This window comes from Saimiri boliviensis, chromosome 4 (assembly GCF_048565385.1).
Source record: "Saimiri boliviensis isolate mSaiBol1 chromosome 4, mSaiBol1.pri, whole genome shotgun sequence".
Classification (NCBI taxonomy): Eukaryota; Metazoa; Chordata; class Mammalia; order Primates; family Cebidae; genus Saimiri; species Saimiri boliviensis.
In genome coordinates, this window is record NC_133452.1 from 89,201,376 (window position 1) to 89,221,855 (window position 20,480).

The 20,480-nt window shown below is 53.2% G+C and overlaps 1 non-coding gene across 1 annotated transcript; it reads left to right on the forward strand.

Annotated features, from left to right (window-relative positions):
* Positions 1–13,199: 13,199 nt before the first annotated feature.
* Positions 13,200–18,696, forward strand: LOC101033007 (uncharacterized protein LINC03040). The gene is made up of 4 exons (XR_005578883.2): positions 13,200–13,207; positions 13,292–13,314; positions 13,886–13,945; positions 14,461–18,696. It is a non-coding gene; the product is annotated as an uncharacterized protein LINC03040 (transcript).
* The last annotated feature ends 1,784 nt before the right edge of the window (positions 18,697–20,480 follow it).

Sequence of the window (20,480 nt, forward strand, 5' to 3'; positions counted from 1 at the left end):
GGGAAGATACAGCCCCGTTCTCATGGGACCCCATTCTGAGGGGAGATACAGCACCGTCCTCACAGATCCCTAATATGAGGGGAGATACAGCCCTGACCTCACAGATCCGTAATCTGAGGGGAGATACAGCCTGGTCCTCACAGATCCCCAGTCTGAGGGGAGATACAGCCGCATCCTCACAGATCCCCAGTCTGAGGGGAGATGCAGCCCTGTCCTCACAGATCCCTAAGCTGAGGGGAGATACAGCCTGGTCCTAACAGATCCCCAGTCTGAGGAGAGACACAGCCCCGTCCTCACAGATCCCCAGTCTGAGGGGAGATACAGCCCCGTTCTCATAGGACCCCAGTCTGAAGGGAGATACAGCCCCGTCCTCACAGATCCCCAGTCTAAGGAGAGATACAGCCCCGTCCTCACAGATCCCTAATCTAAGGGGAGACACAGCCCCGTCCTCACAGATCCCCAGTCTGAGGTGAGATACAGCCCCGTTCTCATGGGGCCTTAGTCTGAGGGGAGATACAGCCGCATCCTCAAAGATCCCCAGTCTGAGGGGAGATACAGCCCCGTCCTCACAGATCCCCAGTCTGAGGGGAGATACAGCCCCGTCCTCACAGATCCCCCAGTCTGACAGAAGATACAGCCCCGTCCTCACAGATCCCCTTTCTGAGGGGAGATACAGCCCCATCCTCACAGATCCCCAGTCTGAGGGGAGATACAGCCCCGTCCTCACAGATCCCCAGTCTGAGGGGAGATACAGCCCCGTCCTTACAGATCCCTAATCTGAGGGGAGACACAGCCTGGTCCTCACAGATCCCCAGTCTGAGGGGAGATGCAGCCCCGTCCTCAGAGATCCCCAGTCTGAGGGGAGATACAGTCCTGTTCTCATGGGACCCCAGTCTGAGGGGAGATACAGCCCTGTCCTCACAGATCCTCAGTCTGAGGGGAGACAGAGCCCCGTCCTCACAGATCCGCAGTCTAAGGGGAGATACAGCCCCGTTCTCATGGGGCGCCAGTCTGAGGGGAGATACAGCCCCATCCTCAAGATCTCCAGTCTGTGAGGAGATGCAGCCCTGTTCTCATGGGGCCCCAGTCTGAGGGGAGACACAGCCCCGTCCTCACAGATCCCCAGTCTGAGGGGAGATACAGCCCCGTCCTCACAGATCCCCAGTCTGAGGGGAGATACGGCCCGGTCCTCACAGATCCCCAGTCTGAGGGGAGATACAGCCCCATTCTCATGGGGCCCCAGGCGGAGGGGAGACACAGCCCTGCCTACAGTATCCCTAATCTGATGCAGGAAGACAAAGCCTCTGCTCTCTGGAATACCCCACTCCGATAGGGAAGACACAGCCCCGGTCATTTAGCAGCCCTAATCTGAGCAGGGGGCCCCAGCCCTGCCCCTTCATGGTTGGTATGACTTGACCTTCAACATCTCAATCCTCATGCAAGGAGTGATGACCAAAAAGTCACCTGAGCCACCTCCTGTCTTAGGTCAGGGTGCTTTTACTCACCCCATGAGCTGAGGACCGAACAGGCATGGGGCAGGAAGGGAGCCTAGAGACCCCTGATCTAACTGGCCACTGCCTGGCAGGCCCCTTTGTTGTCACCTGTGGGGCCCCAGACTCTCCCAGTGATCCTGCTAAATAGCATTTCTCACCATTCAGGAGTGAACCCCAGGAATGGCCTTGCCCTGTCCTGTCAACCCCTTCCCTTGCCCCAGACACTGATAGCAGCTGAAAAGCAGGCCTATGGGGTGAGGGAGTAGGGGAGGCCTGATAAGCTGACCTTCCTCAGCTCCTGTTTTGGCTGGGGCAGGCTAGTGGGCTGTTTGGTCTGCGGGCCCAGGGTGGAGAGGTTGCCCTGGAGGGTAGGGGCTCCCAGGCCCAAGGCCTCACTGGGTTGGGACAGCCCACACCTTGCTTGACAGGAAGGCCAGGCGTGAGCGCCCTGCTGAGGTTCCTTCTGCCAGGCTGTGGCCCCTCTCTGTCCCCTCAGGACATCCACCTCACTCCATGGTCCCCCCTCCAGGACATAAGGGGCTCCCCTGAGCCTCCCCAACACCTCCTAGCACCCCACAGGGTCCCTTGGGTCCCCGTCACTGTCCTGCCTGGAAACCTTGTCCCCAGCAAGGAAAAGAGGAGAAGGAAAGAGTTGCCTCCCCACAGGAAACTGAGGCACAGAGGCTGGCAAAGACCTCCCCAAACCCCGTCTGCCCACTTCTCAATGATAGTGTGGTAGAGTGATAAAAATCGGGCGGGATTCGTTGGGGGAATTGAACAGGGGCTGCATACTAGATATTATAAATTGTTTTGTTCAGTTTAAGAATGGCACGCTGGTTTATGTAGAAAATTTGGTTTATTTTTTAGAAATGCATTCTTAAGTGAGTAGAGGTGACATGCTATTTCTATAATTAACTTTCTAATATTTCAGCACAAAAAAAGATGAAGCAAATCTAGCAAACAAAATGTTCATTATGCTCTCCTATCAGTGCTTGTAGTTTCATTGTACTATTCTCTTCATTTGTCTGAATTTTTAAAATTTCTCATAAAAAAAAAAGACAAATGCTGTTCTAACCTAGGTTTGAATACCAATTCTACTTCTTCACTGACCTGAGGCAAGTCACTTAACCTCTCTGGGCCATATTCTCTTAACTGTACAACTACATACCTCTTAACAGGGTGTTGTGAGGTTTAAACATAGCCATAGATGGGGTGCACTAGTACAGTGCCTCAGACATAAAAAGTGCTCAGTTAAAAATGGTTGTTTTTGGTAGCCTGGGAAAGTGGCTCATGCCTGTAATCCCAGCACTTTAGGAGGCCAAAGCAGGAGAATCACTTAAAGCCAGGCGTTTGACATCAGCCTAGACCGCAAAGCAAGACCTCATTTCTACAAAAAATAAAAAATAAAAATAATAGAAAAGGGTCATTATTTATGAAATGAATGGAGACGAAGGGGTGTGTGTGTGTGTGTGTGTGTGTGTGTGTGTGTGTGTGTGTTACGAGGAGTGTCTTCTCAGACTCTCAGTCCTCAGGAAGCAGTAGCTAATTACTTGGGTCAACAGCTATACCCTCAATCCTTACTCCATCCTATGGGTTGTGTTAGGTGTTGGGAAACAGAAAGGATTTGGGGCACAGGGCCCCCCTTTACAGGACCAGTGGACCCTGGTTCCTTAGAAGGAACGCTGAAGTTAGTGGGCCCCCTCCTCATTTTGCATTTAGCCTAGGAACACAGCAACTCAGTTTGGCCATGTCAAGTCACCAGCTTTGAGAACAGGCAGAGCTGGGGGCTTCCCACTCAACACCCCGCACAAAGGAGTAGAGCAGAGAGGAGTGAAAGCCCCGTCCCGAGGACAAGGGCAGTGGGGCATGTGCTGGTAACGGGAGAAGGCCAGCCCTTTCTTATTTTGGGAGGCAGGAGGCAGCAGGTGGCTGGCTGGTGCTGGGACATGTGAACCCTCTCATCGGGGGCCATGTGGTCAGCAGCAGGGGAGCCTGGCACTGCCAGGCTCAGCCTAGGCCTCACATGAGCCCATCAGCCAGACGCATTTGTGGCCACAGAGGGAGAGAGATCCAGTTTCTCCACAAGGGCATCCTCTGTAGCACAGCCTGGAAGTGGGTGAAACCACCTGGCACCTGCCCCATCCCCACATTCCCCAAGGAAGCTGCCTCCAGGCACCTGAGTGGGGAGATGCAAACTTTACACCCCAGGAGCTCCTAATCCATGGGAGACAACAGCCTCTGCCCTGAGGCAGCCTTCAGTCTGAGGGAGAAGACACAGATCTGGCATCAGAGAGCTCCAAACCTGAGTGGAGAGGCCCAGTCTGAGGAAGGGGTTGGCCACAGTGAGGGGATGGGGGCTGCCAGGCTGGAGCACTCATTAGGCTGATGGCAGCCACAATGTTGCAGGTTCCTGCAGGAGCTAAGTTATTTTGGGTGGGCAGGAGGAGCAGGCGACTTTCCAGATTAAAATAGCCTTCCCTGGGTGTCATTCCTGAGACGTGTTCAGATCCCAGCAGCATGCTCGTCACACGGTTATGTCCCTCCTGTCCCTCCCAGTTGGGGTGGGCAGGGCCAGGGTGATAGTCCTGCCCAGGCTGGAGGAGGTAGGGGAGTAGAGATGAGCCTTGCTTCCTAATCAGGGCAGCGTGGAAATGCGAATACAGTCTCCAGGGCCACTGAAAGCTGCCCACAACCTGTCCAACTCCTCCTAAAGGACTTGCAATTCTAGGAACAGGGCGTAGCCTGAGTACTGCATGGGGGCACTCACTCCTTTCTTCCCCTTTGCCATTCCTGCAGCTTTTGCCTTCTTCCGTTGGCCACCAGCTCCAGCTATCTCTAGTCCCTGTCCCCCACGAACTCCCCTGCCTTTCCTGCCCTCCCCAACCCACCACACAGAGAAATCCAGATGCCTTGCACACGTGACTCCTCTAAGCTGGGCAGAGGACCCTGGCCAGGTCCAGACAACATAAATACATCCTGAGAGTTTACATTGTGTGGGCTGGGAGTACACAGCAGTCGGCTGGCTGCTGCCCCTGTTTACCCCTGTTTATTCCCTAGGGGTTCATGGACAGGGCGACACCACAGGAGGAGGGTCAGGGAAATCCCTGGGTGGCTGCAGCTGTATGGATGTCAATGTACTAAGAACCCCAGGAAAGCCTGTAGGCCTCATAGGCCACTCCCTCCCACCGCATCCCAGCTGCCCTCTCTGTTCCAATGAAGATGCCGTGAAACCCGTGGGAGTCTGAGTACACAGTGGCCTCCCTGAGCCTGTGGTTGGGGGGTCCCCTGACCGTCCTTCCCCTTGGCCCTCAGCCCTGCCCCAAAAACCCAGCTCAGGCTTTCATGGATTTTCTGAGGTCAGGCCAAGTTGGGTCTGGCTTGGGTTAATCATTATTCATGCTGTCTCTGGAACTTTTCCAGGGCATTTTAATTTTCTGAGCACTTCTCATCTCTCAGCATCTTCCCCACTGGATCTGAAAAGCAAGTTCTGCTGGGGTTGTCCGTTGTGTGCATGGGAAGGTTGAGGCCCAGAGGGTATGCTGGTCCTGAGTCCTATCATAGCTATCTGTGGTGCTTGCACTCAAAATCAGTGAGAAGCCAGCAGAGATGACTGCCTCCTAGCAACCTTACACAGGGATCCACTTTACAGATGAGAAACTGAGGCTCAAAGTGGTTAAGTGACTTGCCCACAGTTACTCAGCTGGTGAAGTTGCCATTCAAACTCAGCTCTACCTGGCTCTGACTTCCCTGCATGGTCCTTTCCACCCACAGCCCACCTCTTACCCAGAGGGCTCAGATGAGCAGGCAGGGGGACAAGACAGTTCTCCAAAAGCTCTACCCTTCCCTAAGATATTTATATTGGAAAGTCAGAGGGCATTCATTCTTCTGAATTCTTTCTCATTGGTAGAGCAAACTCCTGTGCAACACATTGGTGGGGTTGGGGAGGGGAAGTGGGAAGGACTAATAATAATAAATAAAAAACAAAAACTAATGTTTATTAAGTACTTGCTGAAGGCAAGCTTCTGTTCTAATTGCTATACAGCAAATACGGTATCTCAGGAAATCCTCACTACAACTCTACAATTATTTAGTCCCATTTACAGTTGAGAAGACTGAGGCACAAAGAGATGGTGACTTGTCCAAGGTCATGCTTCAGAGCCAGGATGGGAACCCAGAGCCTCTATGCTACATGTAGGAGATCTGGGTGATGACTGACTTTGCAGAGTAGTTTAGATAGCATGGATGTGCACAAAGGCACACACACACGCAGCAACCAGTGACGGGACAGGCGAAGCTGAGCCAGTGTCCGGGAGTAACGGGAGTAGTGCAGGGTGGATTAGGGAAGGGTTCCTGGTGGAGATGGGATGTGTGGCAAAGGCTTGAAGGATGTGAGAGATATAAACCATTTCCAAAAGTGTGGGGCCCTGGGGCAGGACTATCCCCAAAGAGTCCCTCACATGACCTGAACATGGTAGGTGTTGAATAAGTGTTGAATGATGTTAGCAACACGGTGGATGTGATGGAAGTAGCGACAAAGGAGGGAGTAGCATGATGGTGCTGGTGGCAATGGTAGTTATGTCAGTGCTGGAGGCAGTAGTGATGATGGCGTGACGGTGGAGGCGTTAGATGGTGGTGGTGACAAAGATGGGAATGGAATTAGCAGTAAAGGCAAGAACATAGACACATTTTACTTTACTATTCTGTGTAGTCCTTTGCAGTTAACACCAGCCTCACACATTCTAAATCCTCACAGCTACGTTCGGGTAGTATCCTCATTTTACAGACAATGACACTGAACCACAAGCAAGTCAAATCCTGCTTGTGCAAGGTCACAAGGCCAGCAAGTAACAAAAACCTGATTGGCTCAGGCTATCTGCCTTCAGGGCCAGTGGCTCTCAGCTTCCTCCCCAGGCAGAAGGAGGGCAGTGTCCTGATGCCATGGGTGGATATCGAGGCAGAGGTCATTCTGCGCTCCCAACACAGCAGGCTCAGCTGTGCTCGGTTTGGTTTGGAGGAGTAGGGTGGAGCAAGACTGAGTGACAGCAAATGCAGTTCTAATCCTGGCCCCACCACCCATGTGCTCCATGACCTTCTCTGGGCAGTGGCCAAGGTAGATGTCAGCTGCCAGGTGACAGCAAGCCTGCCGGGCAGAGCCAGTAGAGCCTGGCAGGAGCCACACACACCAAGGGGATGAAGTCAGGGGTGAGAAATAATCTTGGAGTCACAGGAAGACTTGCTCTGGGTAACATTCCTGGAAAGTTCTGCTCTGATTGGCTTGAGACTGGGGCTTCTGCATAGGCCTTTGCAGTCAGGAACAAGTTTATTAATAAACCCTGCCTCTGTCCCCTGCCCTCACTGTGGGGAAAAGGGAGGGCTTCCTGGGGTTTCTGAGGTGGTAAGTTCCATTGAGGGAGACAGGGATTGAGCCCTTAGATAATGGGATGCAAATGCCTTGCAGATCCCAGACTACGTGCTTCCACCATAGACTCGGGGGCTTAGAAGAATGCTAGCAGGAGTGGGTGGCATGCCTGTGAGCACATGGGTGTGCAAGCATGCAGGAATGTCTGCATGTGTGAGGTGTGTACACATGAGCTCCTGAACAAGGTTATCAGGGTAATAATTGACTCCTGCGGGCTCCTGGGTGTATGGGTATATATGGATTGGCCTGTAAGAATGTAAACCTAGGCCAGGTGTGGTAGCTCACACCTGTAATCCCAGCACTTTGGTAGGCTAAGGCAGGAGGATCTCTTGAGTTCAAAAGTTCAAGACTAGCCTGGGCAACATAGTAAGACCCCCTTCCCTACTAAAAAAGAATTTGTTAAATTAGCCAGGCATGATGACACATGACTGCGTTCTTAGCTGCTCAGCAGGCTGAGACCAGAGGATCACTTGAGTCCAGCAGGTCAAGCCCACAGTGAACTAAGATCATGCCGCTACACTCCAGCCTGGTGACAGAGTGAGACTCTGTTTCTAAAAAACAAAAATTAAGAGTGTAAGCTTGTGTGTCAGCTGCTGGTGAGTGTATTCTTCATGTGCCCTTGAGAGCACCTAGGTGATGTGTGGGCGGCTGGGGGGGGAGGACTGAGTCTGAGGGTTGCCAAGGCCTTCCTAGGCACTTCCCTCTGCAGCTCATCAGCCCCCAAAGCCTAAATGTACTGCATTTGCTCCCTCACTTGTGGGCTCTGACCTCATTAGGCCCCTGGCCCTTTCCTCTGACAGTGGGGCTGGGAAGGAGGGATGGCTTCTTTATCTGCAGTGTAGGATCCCTTGAGGGAGGAGGAAAAGTCCTGAGGGCAGGGGTAGGGGAACGCCAGGGCACAGAACTTAATATAGTCACAGGGCAGGCTGAGCAGGATGCCGTCTCCTGTTACACCTGCCACCTGGCCCCCATCACATGACCAGCTCTTGCTGGCGAGGCCTGGGCAGAGTGAGGAGCGCCTACTCCTAGACATCACAGGAGGCCACCCTGCAGTATCCCCTCCACAGACCCTCAAGTGGAGCCCCTCTCCCACTGATCCTGCTGGGAAAAGCAGGGTCCAGCCAGACCTCTACTCAGTGTGGCTCTGGCGTGGCTCAGCTGGGTGGTCCCAACCCAATCCCCAGTGGGCCTCTTCAGGAAGGGAGGGAAGCTGTGGGGACACCCCACTGATCTCAGCACAGCAGCCATACTCCCCCCACTCCCCTCTCGACCCTCAGAACCACGGCCTCACACTATAGTATTCCTGTATGTAGAGCCCTAGCCAGGGCGAGAAAGAGCAAGGGTGGCCAGATCAGCAGCCGCTCCCAGACACTTCAGGAGGCCAGGGTGGATGCAAAGGAAGGCAGAGTCAAGGCCACATCCTCCTGTAAGCCTCTCCTAGATGGGGCGCAGACTGAGGAAAGACACAGCCCCATCCTCAAGAGGACCCGGTCTGAGGGAGAGGCAGCCGCAGGATGCCACAGTCTGAGGGAGACGCAGCCCTGTCCTCAGGGAGCCCCAGTCTGAGGGAGACACAGTCCCGTCGTCAAGGAGCTCCAGTCTGAGGGAGACACAGCCTTGTCCTCAGGGAGCCCCAGTCTGAGGGAGACACAGCCCCGTTGGCAAGGAGCTCCAGTCTGAGGGAGACACAGCCCCGTCCTCAGGGAGCCCCAGTCTGAGGGAGACACAGCCCCGTCCTCAGGGAGGCCGTCTTAGGGGAGACACAACTCATTCTCAGGGAGCCCCAGTCTGAAGGAACTATCATGCCCCTTGTCCTCTGTTTAATTTCCTGTGTGGCTCTGGGGGTTTTATCAATATCTCAGTGCCTCAGTTTTCTTGTCTGTGTAATGGCAGCACTGCTACACACTTCAAAGATGTTTGTGTGTGCCAGTCAGATTACAAAACCCAAGAAAATTGTAGCTATTCTTTTTCATTTGGGGTTTTCTTGTGGAAGGAATCATCGCATTTAGTCTCTTTGGAGAAGCCATTTGCAGTGGGATCTTGTGCACCTCCCATTCCCATCCCAAAGACTAATGTCTTGATGGTCTGGCTGTCTTGACACCCCTGGGCTTCTCAGGCAGCCCTAGGCTGGACGTTTATAGTCAACAAATATCATGGAAAGTCAGCCATACAAGAGACCCCAAGCCTGAGGACACTAGTGTAGCAGGGGTCAAGGCAAGCCCTGCAGCCACCCACCCCAGGCCAGTTCACTCCAGAGCTACGGTGAAAGAGGGAGGAAGGTCCCTCTCACTAGCTACCTGCCCCCGCCACTTATCTGTCTACCCGGGGGACCCTTGACAGCTTCAGAGACTGGCTTCAGGGGACCTGGGGGCATACCCACTCAAACCTACAACTGTGAATGAGGATGGGAGGCTGCCAAGAGGTGTATGTGTGGGAATGCGTCTCCGGCCCAGTCACAACTGAAGAATGGAATTCCCTCCCACATGCACTGAACGATGATACCACGTACGGCTGTCCCAAGGACCAAGCCTTTCTATGGACCTAGAGGGTCCAGACTCTAGCTACAAATGTCCCCAGAAAACAGTCTGGTCGTTCACTTCTTGGGTACTTTGTAAAATTTGCTTTTTATTGAGATGTCAGATTTGTGCATCAAATTGTATAAATCATAAGGGTGCAACTTGGTGAATTTTATGTATTGCCTATACAACCACCACCAGGTGCAAGCACATAATATTTTCAGTGCCCTGAGAGCCTCCCTCTAACCCCTCCCAGTCAATTCCATCTCCCGGAGGTAGCTGCTCTTCTGATTTCTATCCCCATAGATCTGGTTTGCCTGTTCTTGAACCTCATATAAATGGAATCACAGCATATGCACTCTTTTGTGGCTGCTTTGTGCTGTGCCGCATCATGTCTGTGAGGTTCCTCCATGTTGCTCAAGTAACACTAGGTCTTCCTTTTGTATTGCTGAGTAGTATTCCGTTGAGTGGATATGCCTCAAGTTGTTTACCTATTCTGGGACATTTAAGTGGTTTACAGTTTTTCATTAATATGATGAAAGCAGCCACAGCATTCCCGTATGTTTTCTGGTGCTCCTAAACATGGCAACCCAAATCCTGAGAGCAGGTTTTGTGGGCAACACATGGTTAAGAACTCCAGGAAAGAGGAATTAAAAATGACTGAGCTCCTGCTCTGGGCCACGGGCTTTTGTGGATCCACTGGACCAACCACAAAGGAAGGAAGACAGAAAAAGCAGCTCCCAAGGGGAACTCCGCCACATCACTGAGCCTGGAGCCAGCTGCGTGTGTGTGTGTGTGTGTGTGTGTGTGTGTGTGTGTGTGTGTGTGTGTGTGTGTCTGTGAGAGAGAGAGAGAGAGAGAGAGAGAGAGAGAGAGAGAGAGAGATTGGATTTGTTGCCTGGGGCTGCCACAACACATAACCACAGACTTGGTGACTCAGTGGTTTAAAACGACGGAAATGTATTCTCTCTCAGTGAAGGATGCAAAAACTCTGAACTCAAGGTGTTGACAGAGTCTTTCTTCCAGAGGCTCTGATGGAGATGGCTCCATGTCTCCCTCCTTGTTTCTGGTGGCTGCCCGCACCTTGGTATTACTCGGATCATAGCTGCCTCACTCCAGTGTCTGACTCCATCCTCACATGACCTTCTCTGTGTCTCCATGTCTCTGTTTCCAAATCTTCTTCTCCTTATAAGGACACCAGTCATTGGATTTAGGGCCCAGTCTAATCCAGTGCAATCTCATCTTAATTTGATTACATCTACAAATACCTTATTTCCAACTAAGGTTACATCCCCAGGTACTGGGGGTTAGGAGTGCATAAGTGTATGTGTATTCATGTGTATAAGTGTGAGGGGCAGTGAGTGTGTTATGTGCACGTGCTTGTGAGAACATGTCTGCGATGGTGCTTCTGGGTGTGCTTATGTGGCTGTAGGCATGTGTATATGAGTACGTGTGTGTGTACGTGCTTCTGTTTCTATGACTTGGAGACCCTGCTGGATGAGCTGGGAGCTGAGAAGGGTGGCAAGGCAAGATGGTGGCAGCGGGTTGAAGAGGTGCTTCGGGCCAGCCAGGTGAGCAGGCAGCCCTTGCCTCATGAATCTGGAAGAGTAGCTGGTGGATACAGACTCTTGAGAAACAAGGACAAATATGTTTTTTGAGCTAGGGTACAGGCTGGCAGGCCCAGGCAGTAGCTCCTGACAGCAGTGCCTGTTCCCAGGAATATTCCTAGAAGCCCCTCCACCCAAGCTCCTGACCCTTGCATCCCATTTGCCTGGACAGAGAGGCACTGTCTGACTCCTCCATTCCCAAGGATAAAAGTCATCATTCAGTTACCTATTGTGCCATCTGTAGTCCTGGCTACTTCGGAGGCTAAGGCAAGAGGATCACTTGAGCCCAGGAGGTCAAGGCTGCAGTGAGCCATGATTGCACCACTGCACTCCAGCTGTGGTGACAAAGTGAGATCATGTCTCTAGAAATAAATTAATTAATTAAAATAAAATAAACTTCACAACCAAGTTTAAATGGTGTTCTCATTATTCCCATTTTACAGATGCAGTCACTGAGGCCTCAAGGAGTTAAGTGATCTGCCTAAGATTACACCCCTTTGTTTACATGTGCTGAAAATTTTCAATTCTCTCCAGAAATCCATATCCTTCGCCCCCACCCCAGACTCAAACCACAGCTGCTCCCACCGAGGCCCACCTGTGCACCCCACACATACCCTTAAGTGCAGTCTTCCTCACATCCTTCCCCAGGAAGATTCCCTGGTCTGTCGGTAGTCAGTGTTGCGGGTGGTCTCTCCTCCCCTCCCATGCTTCTGGATTCCTCTGTGGGGTCCTGGTTTTGTTTTTGGTGTGCCAGCAAGCTCACTGCCTTTTTGAGTACTGTATGTCAGTGGATTTGCACGCACACACCTGGAGGAAGGGTGTCTGGGCATGAGGGGTGTCTTGGCAAGTGGGCTTACTTGCCAACCAGGGGCACATGTGGGTACAGTGCAGAGGAACATACATTGCGTAGGTTGTATCTGTGTGTGTGTCTAGACACAGGCAAATGAAGGGCCTGCCCGCTGCAAGTTTGGGGGTCTGCAGAATGACTCCCCATTTCTCTTCCCTTCCCAAATAACTGCCAGTGTCTTCAGTTCAGACTCCTGGCCTCCAGGTAAGGGCCTGGTGCAAACCGCCACTGACTGGGGACAGAGGCACCTGAGTCTCAAGCCCTGCCCAGACTGCTAGTGCCCTTGAGCAGGCATCACCCCACCCAGGCAGTGGGAGTGTCCTCACCCAATGGGATAGGGTGACATGGTGGAGGAGGTCTGAAGGGGGGAGAAGGCAGCAAGGCTTTCTGCTCCCTAGATGGGAGGCTCATTATCCTAGCACTCAGTAGGTTGTAGGGAAGGAGCCAGGACTTGGCACTGACTACAAAGGGTAAGGGGCACCCCCAGCACTCCCGCCGTGCCAGGCCAGGGGAGGGGCTGTGACGTTTGGTGGCCTCATGCAGCTGAGAGGAAGTAGCTAATTGCCAACCTGATGACTGGCGGCTGAGGAGTGGGGTGATGATGCCACTGGCAGAAGCAGGCGCCCTGGCCCAAGGAGGAGGCCCTTCAGCAACGGAGTGGGCCTGCATTCTGCCGAGGGTGAGACTGAGGTGGCTGTAAAGAAGGGGGCAGGGGTTTGTTGAGGCTGTGACCGTGGGAAAGAACTTCTCCAGAGCTTCCCTCAGCTTCAAGGGGAAAGAGTTCAGAGGCCATAAGGGGATGAAGGGATCTGGGAAGGTGCTTCAGGGGGATGGGGTGGGGGGAAAGAGGTTCCTATTGTTGCTCCCCTTCTGCCTGTGCTCCCCCCACCTTCCGGTCTCTCCCCTCCCCCACCTTAGCCCCCTCTTTGGCCCCTGTGGCCAAAGTTGTTGAGGAGGGAGGGAGCAGATGGAGGATTCTTTTCACCAGAAGACCCCCAGGCACAAGCAGCCCACCTTGCTGATGGTCAGAGCATCCAGAAGAAGTGGTGAGACTTCAGCTGTCCTCAAAAGCAGGAAGAGAGAGTGTTTCTGGCAGAAAGAACAGCTCAAGCAAAGGCTAGACAGTGGGATCTGGTGAGGCTGATGGAGGTCTGGGGCTTAGCTTCAACACTTAGGAGGTGGGCAGGATGTTCTGCACCAAGGGTCACACTGTCCCTTCCTGGAAGAAACAGTACCCAGCACTCAGAGCTTCTCCTACATGCTGGCCACTGCCTACGGCCCCGGCAGACCTGGCCCTCAACTGCCTGAGCAAGGGCCATGACCAGGTCAGGAGCCTCACAGGATGGGGACCCCACCTGCAATATTCCCAAGTGCATCAACCCCAGAGGACTGAAGCCCTGAGTCTCAAGAAACAAGTCCCATCCATCTGCAGGTCAGTCCGCTGGGCCCCTAGCACCCCCTATGGGCAGGAAGCAAGGCTAATGGAGGAGGAGCCTCCAGCAGCCTGGGGTGGTTGGGGGTGTGGGAGTGTGGGGTGAGGGAGGAGACACAGGCTTGCCTTCTGGGAAGCAGACAGACCAAGCCTCAGGAAACCCCAGTGTCACAGGTCACAGACACTGACCTTGAAGTGTTACTCTCATGGGTGAAATTTAGCCCCTGTCCTCAGGAAGCTCCCAGTCTGATGGGGGGGACATACAGTGCTCTCAGAGCTCCCTTCTTTAGCATGAAACTCAGCATCTGGCTTCAGGAAACTCCCAGGGTGAGACATGACATCTGCCCTTAGGGATCTCTCGGGGGGAGACCCACTGGGTTTTCGGGAACCACCAATCTGTTTCCAGACAGGGATTAGACATGTCAGTGCCTCTAGGGCTGCCAGGAAAAAAAATACAGGATATCCAATTAAATTGAATATTACATAAACAACGAATAATATTTTAGCATAAGTCTGTCCCATGCAATATTTGGAACAGACTTACACTATTTGCCAAATCTGGTAACCCTAGGTGCCTCCAGTTTGAGGGAGGAGAGAGGACACCCCCTCCACCCCAGACATGGGAAAGCAGGTAACACCTCCGCGTGCTCGGGAGGGCAGGGGTGGGGCAGGAGGAGAGTCCTGGGGCTCCGGCTCGCGGCAGTTTAAAATTCCTTCCAAGCCAGAGCCCTAATCCCTCGGTGCACAATGGCCACCTTCTCCCCCGCCGCCCGCGCCCACGCCCTCCCCCGCAGGGCCGTGGCAGTGCCACCAAGGGCCTCTTTAAGCCCCTTTGAAGCCGCGGAGCCCCGCGCCGCGGGAGGCCCCGCCGCTATGCCAGCTATGCCAACTATGTCCCCGCCGCCGCCGCTCCCCCATTAATGCTGGCTAATCTGGCTAATAAATAAACTCCCCTCCCCGCCCCCCGCAGAATCGATGTCAGGGCTCGGCTAGAGCAGGCGGCCCCACTCCACCCCACTCCCTGGAGATGCGGCTGACGTTTTTTCCTACGGCTGCCCTAGGCTTGCAGCCGTCTCTGAGTGTTTGGGGCACGTGGGATCTGGGAGGTCTCTGCCCGTCCACTGCGTTTGCCTCCCTCTTTTCCAGTCCACCTGCGCACCAGCGACAGGACACGTGGCTGGGTGCAGACGCCGGACTGGAGTCGCGGAGGACACGCGGGACGACTGAGCGCGCGGCGGCGGCGGGAGGAGATGCAGGTCCCGCCCCCTTCCCGCCGCCGACGGGGCGCGCGCGCCGAGGAGCCCGGGACAGGTGACTCCTAGGGGACGGCTTCTGCGCCTTCCCCGGCGGGAGTCCCTTCTTCACGGCCTCTGCCGCCCCCTGCGTCCCCTCCTGGGCTTCCGAGAGTCTGACTCAGCCGAGCCGGCATCGCTTCGCTTCCTACCACACACCCCGAGCGCGAGGAGAAATGACAGGATGGCAGAGGCACGGCTAATGCGCTCTAATTACCCACCGCCGCTGTCTTCCGCGGCGCTCCGCGGCACTGGGCCAACGCACCCTAATTAGGCCGCCCCTCCCTGGTCCTGGAACCCGCCCTTCGCCACTCCCCACCCACCTCGCGGCCCCCAGGAGCACTGGCTGCAGCCCTCCGGGACTGCCCCAAGAGAGCTACGAGGCCTTACTGAGGGACAGAACTTGGGGAGACCGAAGCCGGCGCCTTCACTCCCCTAAACTTACAGCCCTCGAAGTTCTCCGCTGGAGGAGACTGGGAGAGTGGGGAGGGGCCAGAGACCTATTTCGTTGACAGAAACACTGACTTCTGTTGGAACGTTATCCTTCAGTGGGAGGAGTGGCAAAGGCAGGCAGGGCAGCAGTACCCGCACTTGGCACTGAAGGCACCGAGAAGGGAAGGAAAGTCCGTCCAACCGGAACTCCCAGATCCGCTCGTTTAACAGTGGCCTAATGAGCAGCACAATGGGCTCCCTCCCCTGACAGGGAAATTACCTTCCTGCCAAGAGAAGTGACATCCCCACCACAGACACGGAGCCCCCGCCCGCTGGCCGACTGTGGCTTGTTGATCATAGGGGAGCTAGTGAGGAGTGGGGCGGCTCTGGCCTCCCATGTCAGGTAGGGTGTGAGAGGCCCTGAAGATAGAAGCCAGGCCTGTAGGCCAGAATTAAAGGGGCAGCGTGGCCATCAGCTCGTTTCCCACAACCAGGCTCAGAGCTCTCCTCTATCAGGAATTCTTTCCTGGGGTCCAGGAGGTTGCAAACTCATGGCCCTAGGCCACGTTTCATCTTCAGTGAGGTTTTGTTTGGCTTGCAATGAGTACCTGGGTTTTAGACTGAATGTGAGAGCCTGCAGACAGTGTGAGTTCTCCAACTGCCCTCCCAGTGAAGCTGGACCTCTGATTTAGATCAGCCCACTGGGCCCGTGCCTTCACCCTTTCCTCAGGGCCAAGACCTCAGTCCCCATGATTGCTGCTCCTTTGTGGTCTGCACGTTTCTTGGTAAGCATACGCAGTCAAGTGTCTCTGGGAGCCCACTCTGTCATCGTCAGCTTCCCTACATGCAGTAGCCATGGTGGCTGCACATGCTCCCGGATACCCCTCCACACTACCTTTTGTCATTCTGAGTTTCAGTCCGACTTGGGTGGACTGTATTTTCTCCAACAGGGATGGCAGCTATTTTTCTGCCATGAGACTAGAGCATGCTTGAGAAGAGGAAATTGGATCTCTCCCTCCAGACTGGGATTTCACTAAGGGGCTGGGCAAGGGGGGAATATGAGAGGATTATTCTCCATCACAGGGAGTGCTCTGCAGTAAGGGCTGTGTCTCTGATTCAGACTGATGGTTCCCTGAGGACGGGGCAGTGTCTCCCCTCAGACTGGGGCCCCCTTTCCCCTCAGACTGGGTCTCCCTGAGGATGGAGCTGAGTCTCCCCTCAGACTGGGGCTCCCTGAGGACAGGGCTGTCTCCCCCCTTCAGACTGGGGCCTCCCCCAAAGGACAGGGACGGTGTCTCCCCGAGAATAGGCTCTTTGTGTCTTCTGGATCAGACTGAGATCTTCATGAGGACAGGGCTGTGTCTCCCCCTCAATCTGGAGCTCTCTGAAGGCAATCGCCTCTCCCCTCAAGTGGGCCGTTTGCACCCCACCGCACCCCACCCTCTGGCTCCCCATGGCACCCAGGCATTCCTCCCAGGACACCATTTGTCACGCTTTGATGAATGAACCCTACTAAGAATAACTCAGTCCTTGTAGGCACTAAAGGACAGGGGGAGGGAGAGGGAGGAGGCTGGTGATTGTGGGGGTGCTGGGGGAGGAGGGACACACTCCATTTATTCAGTAGCATTTCCTGGATGCCCAGCTGGGCACTGGGGGAGACACAGTGAGTGCCACGGAGCCCCCTACTGTGCCATTTCTGCCACCGACAGCCAGGGGCGTCCCCTGAGACAGAAAGTTTAGGCCCCTGCTTCACAGCCTTCCCACCCCAGCAATCATTACCTCAGGGCCAGCCAGCCCCCTCCATGCCAATCAGGAGCTCTCTCTGCTCCTCCTATCAGTGGAGGGGAGACTTTGAAATCAGGTGCTTGGGGTAGGGAAGCTGCTCCCAGTGGGGGTGTGAGGAACCCAGAGGATGAATCCCTGTCCCCGCCAACCCTACTCTGTTCTTCCTTACCCTGCCCCTTTCCACTCCAAAACCTCAAGCCTCTAGTTCATATTCAAGTGACCTTTCCAATGCAACTGTTCTCAGGGGCCCCCCTGGGAACTGTGAGGCTGTGACCTTAACCCACTTCTTTGGATGGTGCCTTCCTGGCACTCCGCCTCCACCTGCCACCTCCTGAGAGGAACATTTCGGCCTGTCTTGGCAAAAACATCAGTCTGTGATCCAGGCAGCCTGGTACAATACCAGCTTTGCTACTGACACCACTGTGACCTTGAGAAGCCATTTACAACCTATGGGCCTCAGTTTCTCCATAAGTAAAATGTTTGTTTAGGTTTCCTGATTTTCAAATCTTTTTTTTTTTTTCAACAATGAATCCTCTTGTTTGAATTGTAACTCACATGGCACCTCTGTTCTCTGTGGTAGCATCAGAAGAAGTTGGGGATTCTATGGTCAAAATAGGGGTGGGCTTCATGCCCCAGCGGTCAGTCCATGACACGCAAATGCGCACACACATGTGCATACAAATCAGCTCCCAGGCACTGTGGAGCCCATTGACAAATGTCTGAACTCTGAAATCCTTTCCCACTCAAACATTCTGGGACCCTGACAGAACTGGAAGCTCTAGAACCAGGAGTACTGCTAGCTCTGAGGATGAGGCCATGACTTCGGACCCTGGTGCCTAGGGCTGAGGTTGAGCCAGCAGGGGTCCTTTCCAAACTGGATCCAAAGTCACAGCCTGGGCAAACCCTCACTGCCTTCTGCCCTCCCCACCCATCCAAGCCTGAGGTCAGATAGGCTTGTCTGACGCTGAGTCCTTGGGTGGGAGGCTCTGGGAGCTCTTCTCTGGAATCCCTCTCACATTTTTTGGAGGAGGGTCAGACTGGTAGGGTGGGAGGGCCAGCAGGGCCCTGCAGTGGCTGAGGGCTGGGGGCTGATCCCGGAAAACCCAAGGGGGGAAGCATAGGGAGGGAAGACTCAGGAAGCTACACCACTCCATCCACAAGTGTGAGAATTCGATACCAAGAGAGAACGCAGGTAGGACAGGGCCCACCAGACACTGGTGACGGGAAGGCAACAGTGAAGACCGGAGCAGGTACAGCCCAAGGAATAAAAAAGGCACCAATAAGAGGCAGGCCTGGGCCTGGGCTCCCAGCTTAGGGCAGCAGGGCAGAGCTCTTCAAGGGAGAAACCACAGATACATCCCAGCCCCTCCTTGATGTTGTGAGTCAGGGGTACAGTTCCAAATGCCCAGGGTCACCACAAAGGAGGTGCTTCCCCCTCCCCTGCATCTGCATGGCCCTGGAGAGGCCATTTCTCCTGGTTTCCCTCAGGGAATATGGCCAGAGAGCTGCTGTGAGAGTCTGCCCTGAGTCCCTACCTCACTGAGATGTACAACGAGGTAAGGGAAGAGATACTCACCGACTTGTATCCCTTCATCCAAACACACACACACACACACACACACACACACACACACACAGAGAGAGAGAGAGAGAGAGAGAGAGAGAGAGGTATTTGTCCCCAGGGAATGCCTATCGACTTCGTTGTCTTGGCCCTGGAAACCTCTAGACGGCTGCCATGTTGCCAGGCACAGCTCTGGGAACTGAGGCTGCTGCAATGAAAATGTCAGCCAAGTTCTCTGCCTTCATGGTGCTCACATTCTAGGCAGGGAAAGACAGATGATCAATGAGTGAAAAAAATAATAAAGCTCAGGTCGCAATGTGGCAAGTATTTGAAGAGTGATTTTGGCAGGGGTGGGGGTGGGGGAGGAGGTGCTGTTTTATCTAGGGTGGCCCAAAAATATCTCTGTGAGGTGATAACATTTGAGTGGGAATCTGGAAAACAAGAAGCCAGTTGTACTTTGGGGTCAGAAGGAGAAGAAGCCAGTCCTGCTTTGGGGTCAAAAGGACTCCAAAAATTTAGTTTTTTAAATGGAAAAGACATGTTTACCCCTAAATATTAAAGGGAAAGGAAATGAAAACTGTGTTTCTGGAGCACCTATTATATGTCTAGCACTATGATGGAAAATTCACAGACATCATTTCCCATCACCCTCTTCAGAGCCCTGTGTGCCAAATAGTATTATTTTCATTTTATGGATATGAAATGAGAAATCCATAGAGATTATTATTTCACTCATTTAAAAAGATTTATTGAGTATTTGCCTCTGAAAATGCTGTAATAAATCCCATATGGACCTTGCCCTTCTAGGGCCTACAGTCTGTGAGAGCAAGAAGGATCAGGGAGGGTTTCCTGGAGGGGTCATTGTCTGAGTCTGAAAGGATGAGGAGTGGGTGACGGGTGAAGTGAGTTGGAGGGGCCAGAATTTGAGGTAGAAGGAGCAGCCTGTCGTAGGCAAGGACTTCATGACCAAAACACCAAAAGCATTGGCAACAAATGCCAAAATAGACAAATGGGACCTAATCAAACTCCACAGCTTCTGCTCGGCAAAAGAAACAGTCATTAGAGTGAATCGGCAACCAACAGAATGGGAAAAAAATTTTTGCAGTCTACCCATATGACAAAGGGCTAATATCCAGAATTTACAAAGAACTAAAACAGATCTACAAGAAAAAAACAAGCCCATTCAAAAGTGGGCAGAGGATATGAACAGACACTTTACAAAAGAAGACATACATGAGGCCAACAAACATATGAAAAAATGCTCATCATCACTGGTCATTAGAGAAATGCAAATCAAAACCACATTGAGATACCATCTCACGCCAGTTCGAATGGCGATCATTAAAAAAATCTAGAGACAACAGATGCTGGAGAGGATGTGGAGAAATAGGAACACTTTTACACTGTTGGTGGGAGTGTAAATTAGTTCAACCATTGTGGAAGATGGTGTGGCAATTCCTTAAGGACCTAGAAATAGAAATTCCATTTGACCCAGCAATCCTATTACTGGGTATATATCCAAAGGATTATAAATTGTTCTACTATAAGGACACATGCACACAAATGTTGATTGCAGCACTGTTTACAATAGCAAAGACCTGGAACCAACCCAAATGCCCATCGACGATAGACTGGACAGGGAAAATGTGGCACATATACACCATGGAATATTATGCAGCCATCAAAAACGATGAGTTCGTGTCCTTTGTAGGGACATGGATGAACCTGGAAACCATCATTCTCAGCAAACTGACACAAGAGCAGAAAATCAAACACCGCATGTTCTCACTCATAGGCGGGTGTTGAACAATGAGAACACATGGACACAGAGAGGGGAGCACTACATACTGGGGTCCGTTGGGGGGAAATGGGGGAGGGACAGTGGGTGGTGGGATGTTGGGGAGAGATAGCATGGGGAGAAATGCCAGGTGTAGGTGAAGGGGAGGAAGGCAGCAAATCACACTGTCATGTGTGTACCTATGCAACTATCTTGCATGTTCTTCACATGTACCCCAAAACCGAAAATGCAATTAAAAAAAAAAAAGAAGAAGGAGCAGCCTGTGCAAAGGCCTGGAGCCCGGAGCACAGTGTGCCCG